This window comes from Staurois parvus, unplaced genomic scaffold, assembly GCF_062004578.1.
Source record: "Staurois parvus isolate SC_StPar_1 unplaced genomic scaffold, SC_StPar_1.0 ptg000135l, whole genome shotgun sequence".
Classification (NCBI taxonomy): domain Eukaryota; kingdom Metazoa; phylum Chordata; class Amphibia; order Anura; family Ranidae; genus Staurois; species Staurois parvus.
This window is the reverse complement of record NW_028317931.1, coordinates 3,975,302-3,995,512: the sequence shown is the minus strand read 5'-3', so window position 1 is coordinate 3,995,512 and position 20,211 is coordinate 3,975,302. Positions and strand designations below refer to the sequence as shown.

The window sequence follows — 20,211 nt, the reverse complement described above, 5'->3', positions numbered from 1 at the left end:
CAGGCTGCATGTCAATTTACAGTCTGGTATGGATTTTGGGAGCACCCTGTGCCATGTAAAAAAAAAATTTGTTGTGATTTTCCCTCAAAATCCATACCACGCCTGGAGGGCCTGACATAGATTGGTGGGGAACTCCCATACTGTTTCTATTTTTATTTTTTTTTAATGGGTACTTGTTTTGTTTACATTATGCTGACAGCAGGAAATTCCGATTCATGGTTGTTAGGACAAGGCGGCCACCCACTCCTTAATAATTAACACTATTCTGAATGAAATGAAAGAAATGCCAAAGATACAAAACAAATTCTGAAAATGAAAAGGTTCACAAATGCATCTGAAAATGAATTCCTCAATTAAAAAATAGAAACAAAACAAAATGTACATGTTTAGTAGAAAGCATGCAATGGTCTAGATAATTTGTTATACCTTACAAACAAGTAGAATGAACCAGTGATGCTCAGCTCTATTCAGATTGTGGATTGAATGGTCTGTGACAATTATATCAGAGCCAAGATGTTTAAGATACAGCAGAGGCATAGAGAACCCAAGAGTGTGGATGAGCTGGTGTCCCTGATGGAGCAACAAACTACAACTGAGAACTGTCTCTGAAATCTGAATTCTAAGATGGTAACCATGGAAACAAGAAAACATCAACAGTAAGACTGTTCCTTTTCATCCAAGGGGTAACCAGGCTCCTAAGAAGGACGTGAGTCTCTTGGAAGCCAAATATGAACAACAAGAGGTGTCTTCCTGTAGAGAGATACAGCAATTTAGATGCTGTCGATGCCAAAAACTGGGAAATATGGCTATCAACTACCCCAGTGAGCCCACTGAATGTGACCTGAGGAGGTAACATCGACAGTAAGACTGTTCCTTTTCATCCAAGGGGTAACCAGGCTCCTAAGAAGGACGTGAGCCTCTTGGAAGCCAAATATGAACAACAAGAGGTGTCTTCCTGGAGAGAGATACAGCAATTTAGATGCTGTTGATGCCAAAAACTGGGAAATGTGGCTATCAACTACCCCAGTGAGCCCACTGAATGTGACCTGAGGAGGTTATGTCACTATTTGTTTAGCCTATTCTGGCTGCACACCTAGGAACCAAGGCAGATATGTTTTATCACAATAGACGGACACCTAGTAGAGGACTTGTTGGACTAGTCTCATCACCTCAGTCTATGTCAGTCTGGTGGACCCTACCATGCTTGGCTCAGACCAAAGAAGAGTACTTTGTATACAGTACATGGTGATGCTAAAGAATACTCTACTGCAGTACTCTCTGTGAAGTCACTTAGTGAACCTAAAAAGCATGTGGTAGGTATGTTACACAGTTAATACTTGTTATTCAGTGTAATACTGGGCACTGTTTTGGGAACTGTGGAAAGAAAAACAGTTAACCATTCCTAAATATGTATCTGAAGTAAATTATGTTACTATTTTGCATGAATTCAGGAGGAATGTTGACATGACTTCTTCAGAGGAACCTGACAACTTCCCACAAGCATCCATGGTGAGGAGTCAGAGGAAACTACCTCAGTGTCAGAAATAAAAAATATACTGGTGGTCTAGTACTTGGTCCTGCCTTTAGACTTTACATTCAAAAGAATAATGGACTGTATACATAAGCCCCACAAAGCATATGCTTCAGTCTATCTATATGATGAAGTCATGATTAGTCTTGACTGGAATTTTCACCTACAGAAGGTCTAGGCAGTGTTAGAAATTAATCGTAAGGCTGGGTTAACAGCCAACCCAAAGAAATGTGCAATAGGCCTTGAACAAGATCAGTAGTTGGGCTACAGCACTGGGCGAGGGGTCATAAATACTCTGTGACAATACTAAAATAATCAAAACTTGGCCCAAGGCAGTGGCAAAAAAATGGTTAGCCTTTTTGGGATTGTAGGATACTACCTTAATGTATGTCCATAGCAGCTTTACTTACTTGATTGACCAAAGGTTGCAAGTTCACCAAGGTAAAATAAGATATGAAGGCAGAGAGAGGTTTTCATGAGCTGAAGCTGGTATTGTGTAAACTAGCCCATACTCCAGTCAAAAATATCTTGTACAAACCAATGCTTCTAATGTTGGCCTGGGATCAGTCTTGCCCAGGAAATTAGTAGGGACGAAACATCCAGTAGCAAATATCACCTAAAAACAAACCAATGTACATTGAAATAATTCAATATTGGAAAGGGAATGTCAGACCAAAAAGTGGGCACTAAAGTGAATGAAGAAATACTTTTTGGTTAGATAGGTCTGATTCATTACAGACCATTCTCCACTACTGTGGTTACAGTGGACTAATGGTCACAAGATGGTTTCTGATTTTGCAAAACACAAGCATGCTAGATAACCAGCATTTCCTCATTGGGTCCGTAGTTCTGCTTTACATACAATCAGTCAAAAAGTAAGAAACATGCTTGGACTATTACAAGGTGTCTCTGTCTCATGCATTGTTTACCATTGCCAATAATGCCACATGTACACTGTATTCTCTATGACGCCTTTTCTCCTACAGGAGTTTAGCAGCAGAAAACCATAGTAAAAAGCCACTTTTTTCATGCTCATTCCACATTTAGGTGTTTTTGAGCATTTGTTATGGTTAAAAGCTCCTCTCCTGAACTTGACTATGGCTGTTTCTTTTTTCCTCAATACAAATGCAATGTCCGTGCTTATGGACCAATACCCAAACTATAAAGTAGCTGCCTAACACCTCTTTATATCCAATAGGACGTAAATGTGCATTCATCAAATATATATAGTGTGGCACAAAAACCCCTGCCTGTAAATGCCTACAATGTGCATGGACATACTGTATAAGTTAACATGAAGGGGCATTTAGAGGCAGAAAAAAAGAAAACCTCAAATGCCTGTAAAAAAACCCTTTTTGAATTCAAGCGTGCATGAGCCCTTACAACAGGGGTGTCAAACTGGTGGCCCTCTAACTGCTGCGACGAAACTACAAGTTCCATCATGCCTTTGCCTTTGGGAGTCATGCTTGCAACTGTCAATCTTGCAATGCCTCATGGGACTTGTAGTTTGGCAACAGCTGGAGGGCCGCCAGTTTGACACCCCTGCCTTACAATATCTATTTGATTTCTAGGTTTCAGTTTTATCAGATAAAATAATTCAAAGGATTGTTTAAAAATGCATTAATCTACCCACAAAGTATAAGTACATAATTATTATACATTAAAATGTATATAAACTCTAACAATGAGCTTCTTTTAATTGCTCCCTTTTGGCCCTTTGTACCATTAAAAAAGTTTTGTTACATCCAAAACAAATACCTGTTAGTCTTGTTAAAACTTTTGTGAGCTGATAACGTCCAGTCTAACAAAACACCTTATGTGTTTTCATGTGATAGTCTGGTATCGGTTGTTCATACACATCCGCTTCTCTGCACGGATCAGGGACAGATAACACCTTGCTGCCCTCTCAGGACTGGGGAAGCCCTAGTAACATACTACAAAAACACAAATATGAGAGGGCGTAGTGCATTATCCCAAAGATCAAATATTGACAATCCACAAATAAAACCGCTAACAAAAAGTGTGATAAGCAATGCTTATCAGAGTAAGCACCAGCTTCAAGGTTGCTTGACCCACTCAGCATGTGAGGAGGTGCACTGTGGTACGGGCAGTGAACACACAGAGTCTGGTTGCAGTAAAAACTTGAAACTTGTACTAAGTAGAATGCCAGAGTTACAAACACCCTAGTGGGAGGCTGCCACTTGCAGGAATAATTCAGTTAAATGCAGTCAGATTTAGCTGTGGAAAGGTGCCCACAGCATTTATTTTGGAGAGGGAAAGGTGGCCTGGCCAGCACTTTATCAAAAGAGGAAGCTTCTGTCCAGGTTAGAAAGTCCACAGCCTGTCCTTTCTCATCTGGAACTTTCCCTAGCAAGCAGGGTCTCTCTCCCTATACTAGCAACTAGCAGAATGTGTGCCAAAATTTGGGGGCAGGTACTTATAAATACTTTGCAAACACAAGATGGCTGCCAATGGTCACAGGGCCACAGTATAGCCAACCTGAATGTTGCTCCATTGACCCAGGAAACCATAGAGAAACCATGTTTCTCCCTGACTTCCTCTCCAGGCTCTGGTACCACTGTGGATGAAACAGACCTACTGCGGAGAAAACGGACTGCACCTGCCTACAAGCATGCTCCATAACGTTGAAGGACACCACCTGGACCCTGACTGGCTTACCCGTTTCAAGGGTAGTACCCTCTTACTCAGAGCCAAACCAATGCCTTCTGAGGAAGAGGGTACTACTCTTGAAACGTGTAAGCCCGTCAGGATCCATGTGTTCTCCTTTCAAGTTCTGGAGCATGCTGACTGGATGGAATAACCTTGAGCTAACGCTTACTCTGATACACTTTGCTTATCACACTGTGAGTAGATTTATCAGTAGATTAATAATAAATGGTTTATGGGATAATGCACTAGGCTGGTGCACTCTCTCCTGCTTGTGTTTTCCTGGTATAACTTCCACAGTGCCTGTGCAGCACCAGTTACATTGTTCCTAGTTATCTCTTGGACTAAAAAACACCTACCCCTATGTTATCAAGAAGAGGAGAGCTAAGCTGCAATATTTTACATTTTTGTTCTTAGGTTTAGATATGCTTTAAATTGTGTGGTATATGCAGCAAAATATAGTAATGAATTAAACTACATGTACACTGTACTTGAAGTACATACTGTACTTTGTTGATTAAAGAAATGATCTCAATAAATGTAATTTTTAATAATTCTACCTACTTAATGCCAAATCATGTACATGTATGTCATTTGACTTTAAGTGGTTATACTGGGTTGATGCCTGCAGCTGCAGGCATCATTCCAGTATAGTTTTTTTCAGCCGGCAGCTGGATTAACCCCTGGTTCACATATATGCGGCCGTGCAGGCTGCGTTTTGAGTGGGCAAGAAAGCCCGTGACATGCAGGGAAGTCCCTGCACTTCTTCTGAAAATGCAGCCCACATGGGAACCTCGGTTCCCAGTACAGTTGCGTTTTTCAGTGTGGGTGGCGTGCCATTAGAACTAAAGGCACCAGCCCGCGGGTCCGCATTCCTCTGTGTGGGTGGTTTTTTGTGCGGATCTGCAGCAGCACCACCCACACATATTTGAACCAAGCTTTAATGTAAAATCAATCCTAGTTACTAATTAGCTGCTGGATGGATTTTACAGGTGGCAGGAAGAGTCATCCGCCAGTGCCTCTCTGGGCTCTACTGTCCCACTGGTGAGACCAGAATGAAATCCAGTGTTTGTTTTCAGCTGGCAGCTGGCTTTAATATAAAAGCAATCCTAGTTACTACTTAGCTGCTGGATGGATTTTACAGGTGGCAGGAAGGGTCGTCCGTCGGTGCCTCTCTGGGCTCTACTGTCCCACTGGTGAGACCAGAATGATATCCAGTGTTTCGGCCAGCTTATCACAGAGCTTGTCAAGGACTGGAAGGTCCCCAATGAGCTCTATGGTATAGGAAACAGAAAGCAATGAGCATTTTCACCATTTCTGGTTTTCCTGGATGTAAACAGCACCATTTTTAAATTTGGAAACTTGGTGTGATCAGATGCTCGTAAAGGAAGATGAGATATCTCCATGAAGAGTGCTTGTCACTGCCTTTTGCTATCACAAGTGATAGTTACCTTCCTTGTGACAGCAATAAAAGTGATCCAAAAAAATGTAAAGAAACAGTGAAAAAAAAAAAATCAAAAGAGCCTCTGTCTCCCTGTGCTCACTTGCAAAGGCAAACACATGTGTTGGTCCCTTGCGCAAATGTAAATGGTAATCACACTTCACATGTGAGGTATTTCCAGGAACATCGGAGTGGGAGCAATAACTCTAACACCAGACCTCCTCTGTAACTCTAAACTGCTAATCAGTAAAGGCTTTTAAAGCTTTGTTGCTATTCCATGAGCATGCACAATTTTAATGTGTGACATGTTAGGTATCTATTTACTCAGTGTAACACCATCTTCTATATTTTGAAAAAAAGGGTATTATATTGTGTTTGTGTGCATTAAAAATCATCATATCGTATTTTTTAAAAACAAATTGCATTTGAAAAACCACTGTGAAAATACCACGTAACATAAAAAAATTGTAAAACCCATCATTTTATTCTCTAGAGCCTCTGCTAAAAAAAATAATAATAAAAAAAAATAAATAAATATATATATATATATATATATATATATATATATAATTATATGTATATATATATATAGTATATATACAGTGCACAGCATAAATGAATACACCCAAACAGATTTATCAGAAAACCTTTACTTTCCTTTCAGAATCAACATTTTCTATGGGACACTATACTACAAAATACTCAATTGATTGCAAACAAGATTTGTTAATTTGCACACACAAAAAATATTTTTCATAATAAATTCATTCAAGACCATGTTGCAAAAATGAATACACCCTAACGAAAATCTTAGGAGCAAACCTACATTTTAGACAACAAAATCCTAATTAACAAGAATTCAACTACAGGTGAGTCTAAATATTCCTTAAATAGGTGTCCAGTAGACAGTTGATTGTAAAAGGGTGGTACTTAACAAAGAAACCCCTCCCATTTCATGCTGTCAGCAATGGTACCACACGGAAGAGAAATGTCACAAGGCCTGAGAAAGAAAATAATTTCTTTACACAAGAAAGGTGAAGGCTACAAGAAGATCAGCAAAGCTTTACTTATCAGTCAGAATACTGAAGCAAAAGTGATACAAATCTGTAACAAAGAGGGAACTGCAATCATCTCACAGAGATGTCCAGACTGTCCACAGAAGTTAACACCTTGACAGGAGCACCTTCTGATGTGAAGGGTTGAAGAAAATCGCCATGCAAGTTCACTACAGTTAATTAAATAAGTAGAAAGCAAAACTGGGGCAATTGTTTCCCGTGACACAATATGGTGTACACTGCAGAGGAAAGGCATGCATGGGTGTCGTCCATGAATGAAGCCTCTCCTAAAGCCCGTGCCCGTGGGACTCTGTACTCTGGAGTGATGGGACCAATATAAATGTATTTGGAACCAGGGGTGGACTGACCATTTGGAAACTTGGGCACTGCCCAAGGGCCCGGGGTCAGTAGAGGGCCCCATGAGATGCCCCTGGTACCTTTTTCATAGGCTTTTTGAGTTTGGGCAAGGACACAGGGGCCCCATGATCCCCTATTGCCCAGGGGCCCCATGAGTTGTCAGTCCACCCCTGTTTGGAACTGATGGTTTCAAAACTGTATGGTGTCGCAAAGGTGAGGAGTACAAAGAAAAATGCATGGTGCCTACAGTGAAACATGGTGGTGGCAGTGTCCTTCTGTGGGGCTGCATGACTGCTGCTGGTGTTGGGGAGCTGCATTTCATTGATGGTATCATGAATTCACAGATGTACTGCTCTATATTGAAAGAGAAGATGCTACAATGCCCTTGGTCTTCGTGCACTGTTCCAGCATGACAATGATCCAAAACACATCTAAGGCCACTGTTGCATTTCTGAACAACAGGGTGAACATGATTCAGTGGTCAAGTATGTCTCCTAATCTGAACCCAATCGAACACCTATGGGGAATTATGAAGATACAAGCTGAGCATCACTCTCCATCCAGCATCCAGGCTCTAAAAGAGGTCGTTCTTGAAGAATGGAAAAAAATAGATGTTGCAATAGGTCATCAACTTGTTCATTCCATGCCTAGAAGACTTGGTGCTGTCCTTACAAATCATGGAGGTCATACAAAATACTAAATGTAGTAGTTTTGGTTGTGGGGTATATTCATTTTTGAATCAAGTAATTTGATTAAAACTGAAGATTTTGTAATCTAAGTTACATTATTAACCTTATTTTCATGTAATGAGCTAAACAAATGTTCTATAAAACTCAATTTTGTCAAACGTTTGCAAATTGTTCTTGTGTTCATTATTATTATTATTATTATTATTATACAGTATTTATAAAGCTCCAATAGTTCGCTCAGCGCTGTACATTACAAAGGGGGACAGAACATGTGACAGAACAATACCAATACAATGCAAAACATGAGGGGATCGAGGGCCCTGCTCTTTCGAGCTTGCAATCTAGGAGGGAGGGGATAGTGGTACAGGAGGAGATAGCTGTGGAGGATGGAGTGGTAGGAAGAGTGGAGGAGGTCGGCAAGTTAGCAGGGGGTGGGGTAGGCTTCCCTGAAGAGATGGGTTTTCAGGGTGCGCCTAAAGGAGAGGAGAGTAGGTGATAATCTGATGGGTTGTGGCAGGGAGTTCCAGAGGATGGGTGACACCCTGGAGAAGTCCTGGAGGCGGGCATGGGAGGAGGAGACCATGGAACTAGAGAGAAGGAGGTCTTGTGAGGAGCGGAGTGTGCGTGCTGGGCGGTACTTGAAAATTAGGTCAGTGATGTAGTTCGGGGCAGTATGGTGGACAGCTTTGCACGTCAGTGTTAGGATTTTGAATTTGATCCGTTGCTCAATCGGAAGCCAGTGGAGGGATTGGCAGAGGGGGGTGGCGGAAACGGAGCGGTTGGAAAGGTGAATGAGTCTGGCTGCCGTATTCAGGATCGACTGAAGCGGGGATAGTCAGCAGCGAGGCAGGCCATTGAGATATTGACTACAAGTAGAGATGAGCGAATCGAACTTGGCGAAGTGGAATTCGTTTCGAATATTAGGAAAAATTCGATTCGCACCGAATCCGAAAATTAGCAAACTTCGGATGCACGAATCGAATTTTTCCCGATCGGCCGATTTTCATCCCTTCTACAGCCGGCAAAAAGTGTCCCTGCAGAGAGCTCCGCTATTTCTGACAGTTCTCTGACAGTTCCTTCACATTTACAGCGGTTGAAACATTGTATCTATTTGTTTCCATTTAGGATACAGATGTTTTTATTCGGAAACAAATAGATACAATGTTTCAACCGCTGTAAATGTGAAGGAACTGTCAGAGAACTGTCAGAAATAGCGGAGCTCTCTGCAGATACACTTTTTGCTGTACTGGAATTCTTCTTATTTTCATCCTACTTCTTCTTCTTCATCCTCATCCTCTTCTTCTTCTTCTTCTTCATCCTCATCCTCTTCCTCTTCTTCTTCTTCTTCTTCTTCTTCTTCTTCTTCCTCATCCTCTTCTTCATCCTCATTCTCTTCTTCTTCTTCTTCTTCTTCTTCTTCATCCTCATCTTCTTCTTCTTCTTCTTCATCCTCATCTTCTTCTTCTTCTTCTTCATCCTCATCTTCTTCTTCTTCTTCATCCTCATCTTCTTCTTCTTCTTCTTCATCCTCATCTTCTTCTTCTTCTTCATCCTCATCCTCTTCTTCTTCTTCCTCATCCTCATCTTCTTCTTCTTCTTCTTCTTCTTCATCTTCTTCTTCTTCATCTTCATCTTCATCTTCTTCTTCTTCTTCTTCTTCTTCATCTTCTTCTTCTTCTTCTTTTTCATCTTCTTCTTCTTCATCATCTTCTTCATCATCTTCTTCTTCATCATCTTCTTCATCATCTTCTTCTTCATCTTCTTCTTCTTCATCCTCATCTTCTTCTTCTTCTTCTTCTTCATCATCCTCATCCTCTTCTTCTTCTTCTTCTTCATCCTCATCCTCTTCCTCTTCTTCTTCTTCTTCTTCTTCTTCCTCATCCTCTTCTTCATCCTCATTCTCTTCTTCTTCTTCTTCTTCTTCTTCTTCTTCTTCTTCTTCTTCATCCTCATCTTCTTCTTCTTCTTCTTCATCCTCATCTTCTTCTTCTTCTTCTTCTTCATCCTCATCTTCTTCTTCTTCTTCATCCTCATCTTCTTCTTCTTCTTCTTCTTCATCCTCATCCTCTTCTTCTTCTTCCTCATCCTCATCTTCTTCTTCTTCATCTTCTTCTTCTTCATCTTCTTCTTCTTCTTCATCTTCTTCTTCTTCTTCTTCTTCTTCTTCTTCTTCATCATCTTCTTCTTCATCATCTTCTTCTTCATCATCTTCTTCATCATCTTCTTCTTCATCATCTTCTTCTTCTTCTTCTTCTTCATCCTCATCTTCTTCTTCTTCTTCTTCATCCTCATCCTCTTCTTCTTCTTTTTCTTCTTCTTCTTCCTCTTCTTCTTCTTCTTCTTCTTCTTCATCTTCTTCTTCTTCATCCTCATCTTCTTCTTCTTCTTCATCCTCATCTTCTTCTTCTTCTTCTTCTTCTTCTTCATCCTCATCCTCTTCTTCTTCTTCATCCTCATCCTCTTCTTCTTCTTCCTCATCTTCTTCTTCTTCTTCATCTTCTTCTTCATCTTCTTCGTCGTGCCCCGTGACTGCCCAAATGAGTGAAGTGTGCGGTGATTCTAAGATCGACGGCACTCATCTGCATGTCATACTGACTGACAGTATTATTTCTCTTCCCCAGCAGACTCCAAGGGCATTTAAATTAAAGGTACAGTGTTCTGCACTAATATAAAGGCTCTCTGAAGCCTAGAAACCCTTTTAATAAGTTAAATTTGCAGCAAATAAATTCGCATCGAATCGAATTTATTCCGCAAATTCGGCGAATAAGCCGAATCAAATTTTTGAATAATTCGCTCATCTCTAACTACAAGCTTACTTTTCAAAAGGGGTGTACTCATTTATGCTGAGCACTGTATATATTGTAGTGTTATGCTTGAACTTACTGTTCATCTAACCTGTATTATCTCTGTATTTATCAATATATTATAGTAAACCTCTGTAACATATAAGCTGATACTCAGGTCTAAGCAGCTGCAGCAAGCCATTATTCCGCCAAGTTTAGCATTGAGAAGGGCTGCCTTGATTTGAACCAGTTATCTCTGTTTAGCCTCAAGAGTAATCTAATGTGCTTATGTTATTGTATATACAATAGAACATCCCCCCTCACTGCTTTTATCCATGGGGCTATATTGTAAAGATAATGAAGGCAAGGGGACTGTGCTGGTTATAACCTGTGGTCTGCTGTTGTTACTTCTGCTGCTGATGAAGCAGATGCAGTTGAAATAAATAGGCTCATTTAGTAGAGCAATGCAAAAAGGAAATAAATCTGTGCTTTGTACAGAGTCCCTTAGCAACCTACTAACAACATTTATCACTTAAATCAGCCACAGTAATGTGTTAATTGGTAATGGGTTGCTACGGGCTACTGTTGCCATGAAGTTATCTGTAGACCTGTCCATTAAAATATCATATAAGCGTTAACATCGTAAAGCAAAGTCATTTCAACATTTAGATTTTTTTTTACAGCTTTCATTAAAATTATACCTGGTGAGCCTGCTATCAAAGCAGATCTTTAGCCTCGACTACATGTTTCCTCCCATCCACCCCTCCTCTCTCCTGCACAAATCAGGCTTTTTTTTTTCCTTTGTATACGTTTTTTTTTTTTCAATTAAAGCTATGGAAGCCCCCAAAGGCACGCCATTCACGGAAGCAACGGACTTGCCCTTTGCCTGTTCTGGCTATGTATGTCACATATCCCAGGAGGCTTAGTCTATCAATGAGAAAGGAAGAAAGGATGGGACCTATCGGCATGTCATCGAAGAGACGGCAGCTGAACCTGGAAGAGCCGGCAGCTTCCCCATTATGTCACCAAAGAAGATGGTGGCGTGGAACTGAACCCGGCAGAAGACAAGCGGATCTGAGAAGGACAACGCTGGACCCATTAGGCCGGTGAATACCTTCAATGTGTAGGACTGCCTACAAGGTAAGCGGGATGGGGGTAAAAAAATATCAGGGGGAGGACAGAGTGAAGATTTATTTTAAAGATTAATTTCACTCCTCCCCCTTTTTGCCCGTACTCACTCGGCCAGTGGATTTAGTGTTGTCTTGCTGGGATCTGCTGCACCACCACCACATGCAGTGTCCCATGCAGCCATCTTTGTTCCTGACATCATCAGGGGCCAGGTGCCTCTTCCTGGTTCAGGCAGCCTGTCCCCCTGATGATGTATGCCAGGTCCAGCCTCCTCTGGCTGCTGTGACTGAAAAGTGAACCGCATGTCCTAAAGCCAAGCGAGCTTCACAGAAGTGGAGATGTAATCCTTGCCTAGGGAAGAATGGTCACCAGGGGATGGGGCAGACATAAGAAAGAAAATAAAATGTAAACAAACAAAGGAACAAAATGGCAGTTTAGATTGTGTGTGTGTGGGGGGGGAGGGGGTAAACAAAGATACCCAGGGCATCTAGGGGGTGACAGCGCACTTTGTGGTCCTTGTGCAAGAATTTCCTATTACAAGGTGGCAACACTCTGTCTTTGTCCCTCAATTGTGCTCCTGTGTTGTCACCTTGTCACATGGGGTTGCTTTACTAAGCCTCAGTTCACACATATGCTTGCTGAAATCGCTGCTTTTTCTAGTGCAATTCAAGCATGCATTTCTGACTAAACGCCATAGCGTTGTCAATGCGATTTATTACATGTGCGATTTTGGATCTGTCTTGTCTATTGAAATTTCTTGTGCAATTTCTTGTGCTTCATCTCTTTCATGAAAAAATGCCTCTGATCCTCTTCTATGCATAAATGGCTCAGAATCACACTCATATGTGAACACTCTTCACAGAATGTCACTATATTCTATGGGCTACAAATTTGGAACGCATCGCTCCAAACGCCCACAGGACCTTTTTCAGAAACGCAGTGTAGTTGAATGACGTGTACGTGAACCACCTCCATTGGAACACTGGCTATCTGGTCTGTAATGCGAATTAGTGTTGGTGAAAATGCATCACAAATCAAATATGTATGAATAAAGGCTAAAACTAGGGAGTGCAAAATCTGATGCAGCTCTGCATGGGAGCCAATCAGCTTCTGACTTCAGCTTGTCCAATTAAGCTTTGACAAAAAAAAAAAACCTAGAAGCTGATTGGTTTCTGTGCAGAGCTGCACCAAATTTTGCACTCTCCAGTTTTAGTAAATCAATCCCATGGTCTCCCATTAGGACTACAAACAATGTATATGACTTTCCACAAGCATGTTCCTCTGTTATCACTCTCGGGAAAACCTGTCCTGAAATGATATGCAGCAGTTGCTGGAATGCATCCATTTGGACAGAAAGAGGCTGAAAAAAGGCTGCATACATCAACAATGGTAAAATGAAACAATCAATGAGAAAAAAAAAAAAAAGATGAAAAAGGAAATTGTATAGTTGCACTTATTTAGCAAATTGGCTATGTTCACATCTCTCCAGGATGCGTTTTTCCGGCGCTTTTTGTGGTGTTTTTTTTTAACATGCGTTTCTGCTGTGCTTTGCATTTTTTTAGCTAATAGGAAAGTATGACAGTTGTGTTCATGTAGTGTGACTTTGAAGCGACTTTGATGTGATTTGAGTGCCAGAGAGTGTAAAGTCGCATCAAAGTAGCACTACATGTACAGAACTGTCATACTTTCCTATTAGAAAAAAAAAAGCAAAACACATTAAAAAACGCAACACAAGTCTATTACACGCAAAACGCAATCTGCTGCGGGAAAAAAAATGTCCCTGACCCTTTCCAAAAAATGCATCAGCTCAAATCGCACAGATGTGAACTAGATATATAGGAAACCATATTAAATGGTCTGTAGTGCATTTCTGCAAACTGGAAAATGCACTGAAATCTGCATAAGTGCGAACCTAGAATCAGTTACATGTACTTGAAGCCTTTCTGTGAATTGAACTGACCCCGCACTTCTACATCCCCTGTTATTCATAAGCTGGTCTGAATACCCTTTTAAGCAGCTGTTACATTTCTAAAAAGCAAAGTCAGTAGAATCAATGAATTAGGTACATATCAATGAAAAATCATCACATTCAAAGGAATGTGAAAAAAAATATATAATATATAATAATAACAACAACAATAGTAATAATATTATTATTGTTAATAATAATAATAATTAATATTGTTTGTTATTATTATTATTAATAATAATAATAATAATAATGATGATAATAATAAAAGATAGATAGATATATATATATATATATATATATATACACATATAAATGCATATTTATTTAAGAAATATATAATATATATTAAAATATATATATATATATACATATATATATATATATATATTAATATATATTATATATTTCTTAAGTAAATATGCATTTATATATCATATGTATACATATATATAGATATATAGATATATTTATATATAAATATCTATATATATCTATATATATATAGATATATATATGTATATAATGTAAGAGAGTGATAGTCTGCAGCAGGAAGGGGGCGAGTAAGCAGGAGGTAGTGGGGGCTGGAGGAGACAAGAGGAACAATTGATCACATTTACTATATAAGTCATGAGTTGATTTTCCTATCAGGCTTAGCAAGAGTACAAGATGTGATTTTAAGCAGAAAGCAGTGACAGTCCAAAGCTAAGAGGGGGGGATGCTCTGCTAGAAGACACATAGGCAATGAGGGAATTAAAAAAAAAAAAATAAGAGCAGTTGGTATTTAAAATGCAGAGATGGTTCTAAAGGAGGGATGAGTGAAGAGAATGAATAAGGTAAGTGGGCTTTCTGAAGCTGGAGCTGCTGGACCTCCGCTCCTCCTCCTTACCTGATAGCTCAAGGGAGCTGTCCAGACCTCAGTGCTGAATTTCCATTTTCCTGCTCACTGTAGCAAAGGATCCCATCCCATTCTGATTTCAGTGCTGCCTTCTTCTCACCCTGACTGTACTTTCCTCTGCGAGCTTAATAGATCTCCCCCAGCAGCCACAAAGACAATAAAGACTGTGAGAAACCCTCCCTTTGCCTGACAGCTACAGCTGGATGTCTGAGCGAAGCAAACACTGGAGCTCTGAACACTAGTGACTCAAGCTGACAAAGTTTGTCAGCCTGGCTGAGCTTGATACATAGATCTCAGCTCCTGGACCTGCAGGGTTTATCTATCCAAGCTGACACAATTTTATTACAGCTAATAACTGTGGCGATTGCTGCTGTAAACGAAATCCATCCTCCGGTTGCCAATAACCGCCTCCGATGTCCAAGTGCAACCGCAAACTGAGAAGTCAATTGATGGTCAATTCACAATCCAGAGTTGCTGCTTGCTTGTTTAGAGCTGCAATCAATTATTGATGAGCTGTGGACACACATAAAAAAAAAAAAAAACAGCCATCAAAACTAATTTGATGCTTTTCCACGAATATCTCTTGTAGAAGTACGTGTTTTTTTTCTGTGTGGGCTTAATGGTACTGATTATGGAAAGTCCTTAGAAGTAGATGCCCCAGAAAGTGGTGTGGGATCTAGCATGGTGATGCTTCATTTCTGCTGAATCTTATGGCTTGAAGGTAAGACAGGTACTTTCTATGTATACATATATTGTCTTAATAACTCTATGCATTTTTCATGAATGACTATGCTGATTAAGGATGGTACATGTTCCCTTTACAGAAATGAATAAAGCATATGGTTAATGTCTGTATAAAAGCCATTGATAGGTTTTTTCAGCCACATACAAAGTTGTAGGACACCATCCAGCAGGACCTCAGTAGGTTGTTTTTAAAGAAATATACTATTTAGTTCTTATTATTTACAGTGTTGACTGATAAAGATATCAGGGAGGGTGTAACTATGGACAACTTTACCATACACACAGCTGTCTTTATTCATAGAAATAAAACTGGCTCCAGGAACAAGGTTATCACTTTACGGTGGCAAGCAACAGTTAATGATGTTTAATAGAACCTCTCCTGATTTAATTAGGCAACTCTGATAATGGCAAGGTTAAACTAGTTACAATGAAAAATGATGAAAAATGCATCTTAGTCTACATTGGACAGTCCAGTCCGTTGCCTGCAGCAGGCAAACCTTTAATCAAGGACAGCAATTAACTCTTCACTATCCAAAGGGTTTTGCTCTAAGAGAGCCCTGCTGTTACAGTCCATAGTATTTGTGTGCATTTCCTATTCTTTCTTATCTCTGAGATTTTTTTTTTCCCTTTTAGAAATAATTGGGGGTTATTTACTAAAGCTGGTGCAGCTCTGCATAGAAACCAATCAGCTTCCAGTTTTTATTACCAAAGCTTAATTGAACACGCTGAAGTTAGAAGCTGATTGGCTGCCATGCACAGCTGCACCGGTTTCTGAGTGCTCCTGTTTTAGCAAAACTAGCTCATTGCTATATTTCAATCATACACTTGATTAGGAAAGGAATGATTCATATAAAAATGTATTGTTATAGGTTGCTCTTTCGATTTGATGTGGGACTAAAACCCAAGTGACCTTATTTGCACGAAGTTGCATGTGAAAGGGAAGGGTCAGATTCCAATGAATTTGACTTAGGCAGCAAATCCAGTGTGTAGAAAAAAAGTCATGTTGTGTGCTTGAAGCATGTCTCATTTAATTTAGCAAGGAAAACTCTTCAAATTAAATACCTACAAGCCAGTAACAACTATGTAATAATAGGCAGAGAGTACTGCCTAAAGTGCAGTAACTTTTTTAGACCAATCAGAATTCTTGGATCCCAGATTTGAAAACACCCAAACTGATAATTGTTTGATTGCTATGAATTATTGCACTTTGCATATCATTTTTATTTTGAGTTTCCCTCTAGATTTAATAAATGAACATATCACTTTCCATAATATAATGGAATATTCTAAAAATAATACAGGATCCGTGTCTATACATACAAATACATACTCATCTAAATAATCCGAAATGGAAGTGTAATGAACTGGGGAAAATTACATTGGAAGAGTGTACTGAGAATTTATTGTTTTGGTGTTCCTGTCTACATAATTTATTTCTTCATTAGGTTATTGATTTATTGTGCTTTTGTTGGTCGGTTTTATAAGTAATCAATTACTTATTTGTAGACAACTTCTATTACTATTACATTGAGGGTGATTTACTAAAAGTAGACAGTGCAAAATTGCAAAATATGGTGCAGCTGTGCATGGTAGCCAATCAGCTTCTAAATTACTTATTCGAAGACAACTTCTATTACTATCACATCGAGGGTGATTTACTAAAAGTAGAGAGTGCAAAATTGCAAAATCTGGTGCAGCTCTGCATAGTAGCCAATCAGCTTCTAAATTTCTTATTCGTAGACAACTTCTATTACTATGACATTAAGGCTGATTTACTAAAAGTAGAGAGTGCAAAATTGCAAAATCTGGTGCAGCTCTGCATAGTAGCCAATCAGCTTCTAAATTACTTATTCGTAGACAACTTCTATTACTTTGGCATTGAGGGTGATTTACTAAAGTAGAGAGTGCAAAATTGCAAAATCTGGTGCAGCTCTGCATGGTAGCCAATCAGCTTCTAAATTACTTATTTGTAGACAACTTATTTTACTATGACATCGAGGTTGATTTACTCAAAGAGGAAAGTGCGAAATCTGGGACAGCTGCGCATGGCAGCCAATCAGTTTCTAACTTCAGATTGTTGAATTAAGCTTGGGTAATAAAACCTAGAAGCTGATTGGTTTCTGTGCAGAGCTGTACTAGATTTTGCACTCAGTTTTAGTAAATCAACCCCATTGTCTTATCCCTCCCCAACACTACTAAGGGTTATTTACTAAAAACTACATGGTGCATGATCTGGTGCAGCTCTGCATAGATGCCAATCAGCTTCCAGGTTTTATTGTCTATGCTTAATTGAACAAGCTGAAGTTAGAAGCTGATTGGCTGTCATGCACAGCTGCACCAGATCCTGAGTTTTGATAAATCCCCCTCATTGTGTATAACATACAAACAGGATCAACATTGGCTTGAAAAGTGTCTCATCAATAATTCCACTGGGTGGTAGCATCCCTCTAAATTCTTCTACACTGTGAACCCACGGTCTGTTATCTTGAACTATATGCATGTTTAACAGGCAAGGCACATGTTTATGTAGAGAGCACTTGTTGTACTGGTTAATAGCCGCTCTTGCATGAATACGACACCACTTACCACTTTTTTTTGTTTTTGTGTGACTGTATATGAGCATTATTTCCCACATGACCTTCTGTAAATCCCAAAACATCATGATATTCTCTAGTTGGGAAGGATTGCTGGGGCTTTTAGTTTTCTAGTGTAGCTTGTCTACTGTCAAGGTCTAGTTTTGTGTGATCTAATAAAATCTGAACTGGCACCTTCAGAATATAATTTGTACAAGCACATAGTATTGTCACCATATTGCAATGTTTCCTTCAAGCTGTCACTTTTCCCACTCAGAGAAATGTTGACGCATGTCCCATACATTTTATTTCTTTTTCTAGAAGGTAAAGTAAAGGCTTTCATTTACAGGCTTGCTGTTTTATTGTCATAATTAGCATTTTAAATGTTTTTACTGTCAGTCCCTGAGGTCAGGTAGTGTTATATTAATATTGAAATGCAATAATAGGCTAGGATGTCTCAGACATGTAAAGATATTCACACGTGCACAAAACACTTGAGACTGTGCTTACTTCTGATATGTTTGATGTGATATGCTCAGCATGTGAAGATTCCCTGATTGATGTGTGAGTAAACAGTGAAATGTTTAGCATTTTATGAGATCTGCAAGGCTGATAGAAGTAATACTGATGTGTTACAGAAATGTCAGCCCTTTGCTGAATTGGGTCCTGTAGTCATTCACCTCTTCTTGTATTGTTGAATGAACTTAGGTTTCTTCAACCTGAAAGTGATGGTTAGATATTTGGTAGATGCAGGCAAAACACAAGTAGAAAACAAACATACAATTTATTATTCAGAGAGTTCAAAGAAAAGATCTTTGCATTTTGGGTTTCAAGGTCTATCCACCTGCTACAGCCTTTACAGCATGGTCTCACTTTTTCTGCTGCATTTTTTTACTTGGATTATTGAAGAGCAGGAGGATGAGACCTCTCTTCTGAAGCTGGAGAAGGGAGCCATGGCAGCAATTATTGGATTGTGCTAATCAGGAATTAGACCTGTATTCATCCTCTATCAGAAATCATCACCAAAATATTTTAACCACATACTTTTATGGTCAAACAGTGCTCAGTACACAAATCCATGGTGAGCCTTAATATATGGTTGTCTCCATCTACCAATAATCCCTCTCTGTTTAGAATTGGGAAAAAAAAAGAATATTCTGTAGCATAAAGCCATAAAATGGTATTCAAATAAAAGGATAAGTCCTAGATTATACTAGTGTGACTTCTGATGGGACTTGAGTCTCACTATTTTCAATGGTGCCCCTTCTAATAAACGTGACTCAACACAGTGCAATTTTGGAAAAGGTTCCTACTACTTTGGTGCGACTTGGTCCTACAGAATATAGAAAGTCGCATTAAAGTTTCACCGGAACTGAGCCTTAAAGTGGTTGCAAAGGCTAAAGGTTTTTTTATCTTCATGCATTCTTCCTATGCTGCTCCCCGCACAGCCCCCCTTAATACTCACCTGAGCTCCTTCTTGATCCAGCAATGTGCACGGGAGCCTAGACTGTCCTGGGTCTCTCTTGCCTCATTGGCTGAGACATTGGCTCCCACTGCTGTCAATCACAGCCAGTGATCCAATGAGGAATGAGGACAGAGTGGGGGGCAGGGCTGATCCATGACTCTATGGGGCTGATTTACTAAAGCTGGAGAGTGCAGAATCAGATTCCCTTCTGCATAGTAACCAATCAGCTTTTAATCTCAGCTTGTTCAATTAAGCTTTGGCAGTAAGACCTGGAAGTTGATTGGTTTCTATGCAGAAGTGAGCCTGATCGTGCACTCTCCAACTTTAGTAAAATAAACCCCTATGTGTCTTATGGATTCATAGAGCATGGCTTGAGAGCATACACTCACCAGTGCCCACATAGCAAGTGGCTTGCTATTGGGGGCACTAGTTAAGGAGGGGAGCTAGAGCACTGGTGGGGGACCTGAGAAGAAGAGGACCTGGGCAGCTCTGTGCAGAGAGCAGCTAAGTTAAAACATGTTTGTTGTTTAAAAGAAAAAAAAAGCGATACTAAAGATCATTTTTTTTTTTTTGCAAAATAACAAACATGTTATACTTACCTGCTCTGTGCAGTGGTTTTGCACAGAGCAGCCCGGATTCTCCTCTTTTCAAGTCCCCCACTGATGTTCTTGGCTCCTCCTTCCTGTGGGGTGCCCCAACAGCAAGCAATTTGCTATGGTGCGCTCCCAAGCCACTGCTCCATGTGTCCATTGACACATGGAGCCATGGCTCGGCCCTACCCCCTCTGTCTCCTCATTTGCTCACTAGCTGTGTTTGACAGCAGCTGGAGCCAATGGCTCATGCTGCTGTCTCAGCCAATATAATGGCAGGTACCAAGGACAGCTGAGATTCGCGTGCACATCGCTGGATCA

At 39.9% G+C, this 20,211-nt stretch overlaps 1 protein-coding gene and 1 long non-coding RNA gene across 4 annotated transcripts in view; one reads left to right on the top strand and one right to left on the bottom strand.

The window, feature by feature from the left end:
* LOC149465990 (uncharacterized) overlaps nucleotides 1-14,735 on the bottom strand; it is a 94,637-nt gene extending 79,902 nt beyond the window's left edge. Inside the window, exon 1 of the long non-coding RNA XR_016312180.1 lies at nucleotides 14,510-14,735. This is a non-coding gene — a long non-coding RNA (uncharacterized LOC149465990). The remainder of the gene's footprint in view (nucleotides 1-14,509) is intronic.
* DRD2 (dopamine receptor D2) overlaps nucleotides 14,233-20,211 on the top strand; it is a 530,501-nt gene continuing 524,522 nt past the window's right edge. Inside the window, exon 1 of one of the 3 annotated variants that reach the window (XM_089673079.1) lies at nucleotides 14,233-15,239. The gene's annotated coding sequence lies outside the window, so the exon portion shown is untranslated. The remainder of the gene's footprint in view (nucleotides 15,240-20,211) is intronic. The other 2 variants (XM_089673077.1, XM_089673078.1) reach the window with 2 other exon arrangements.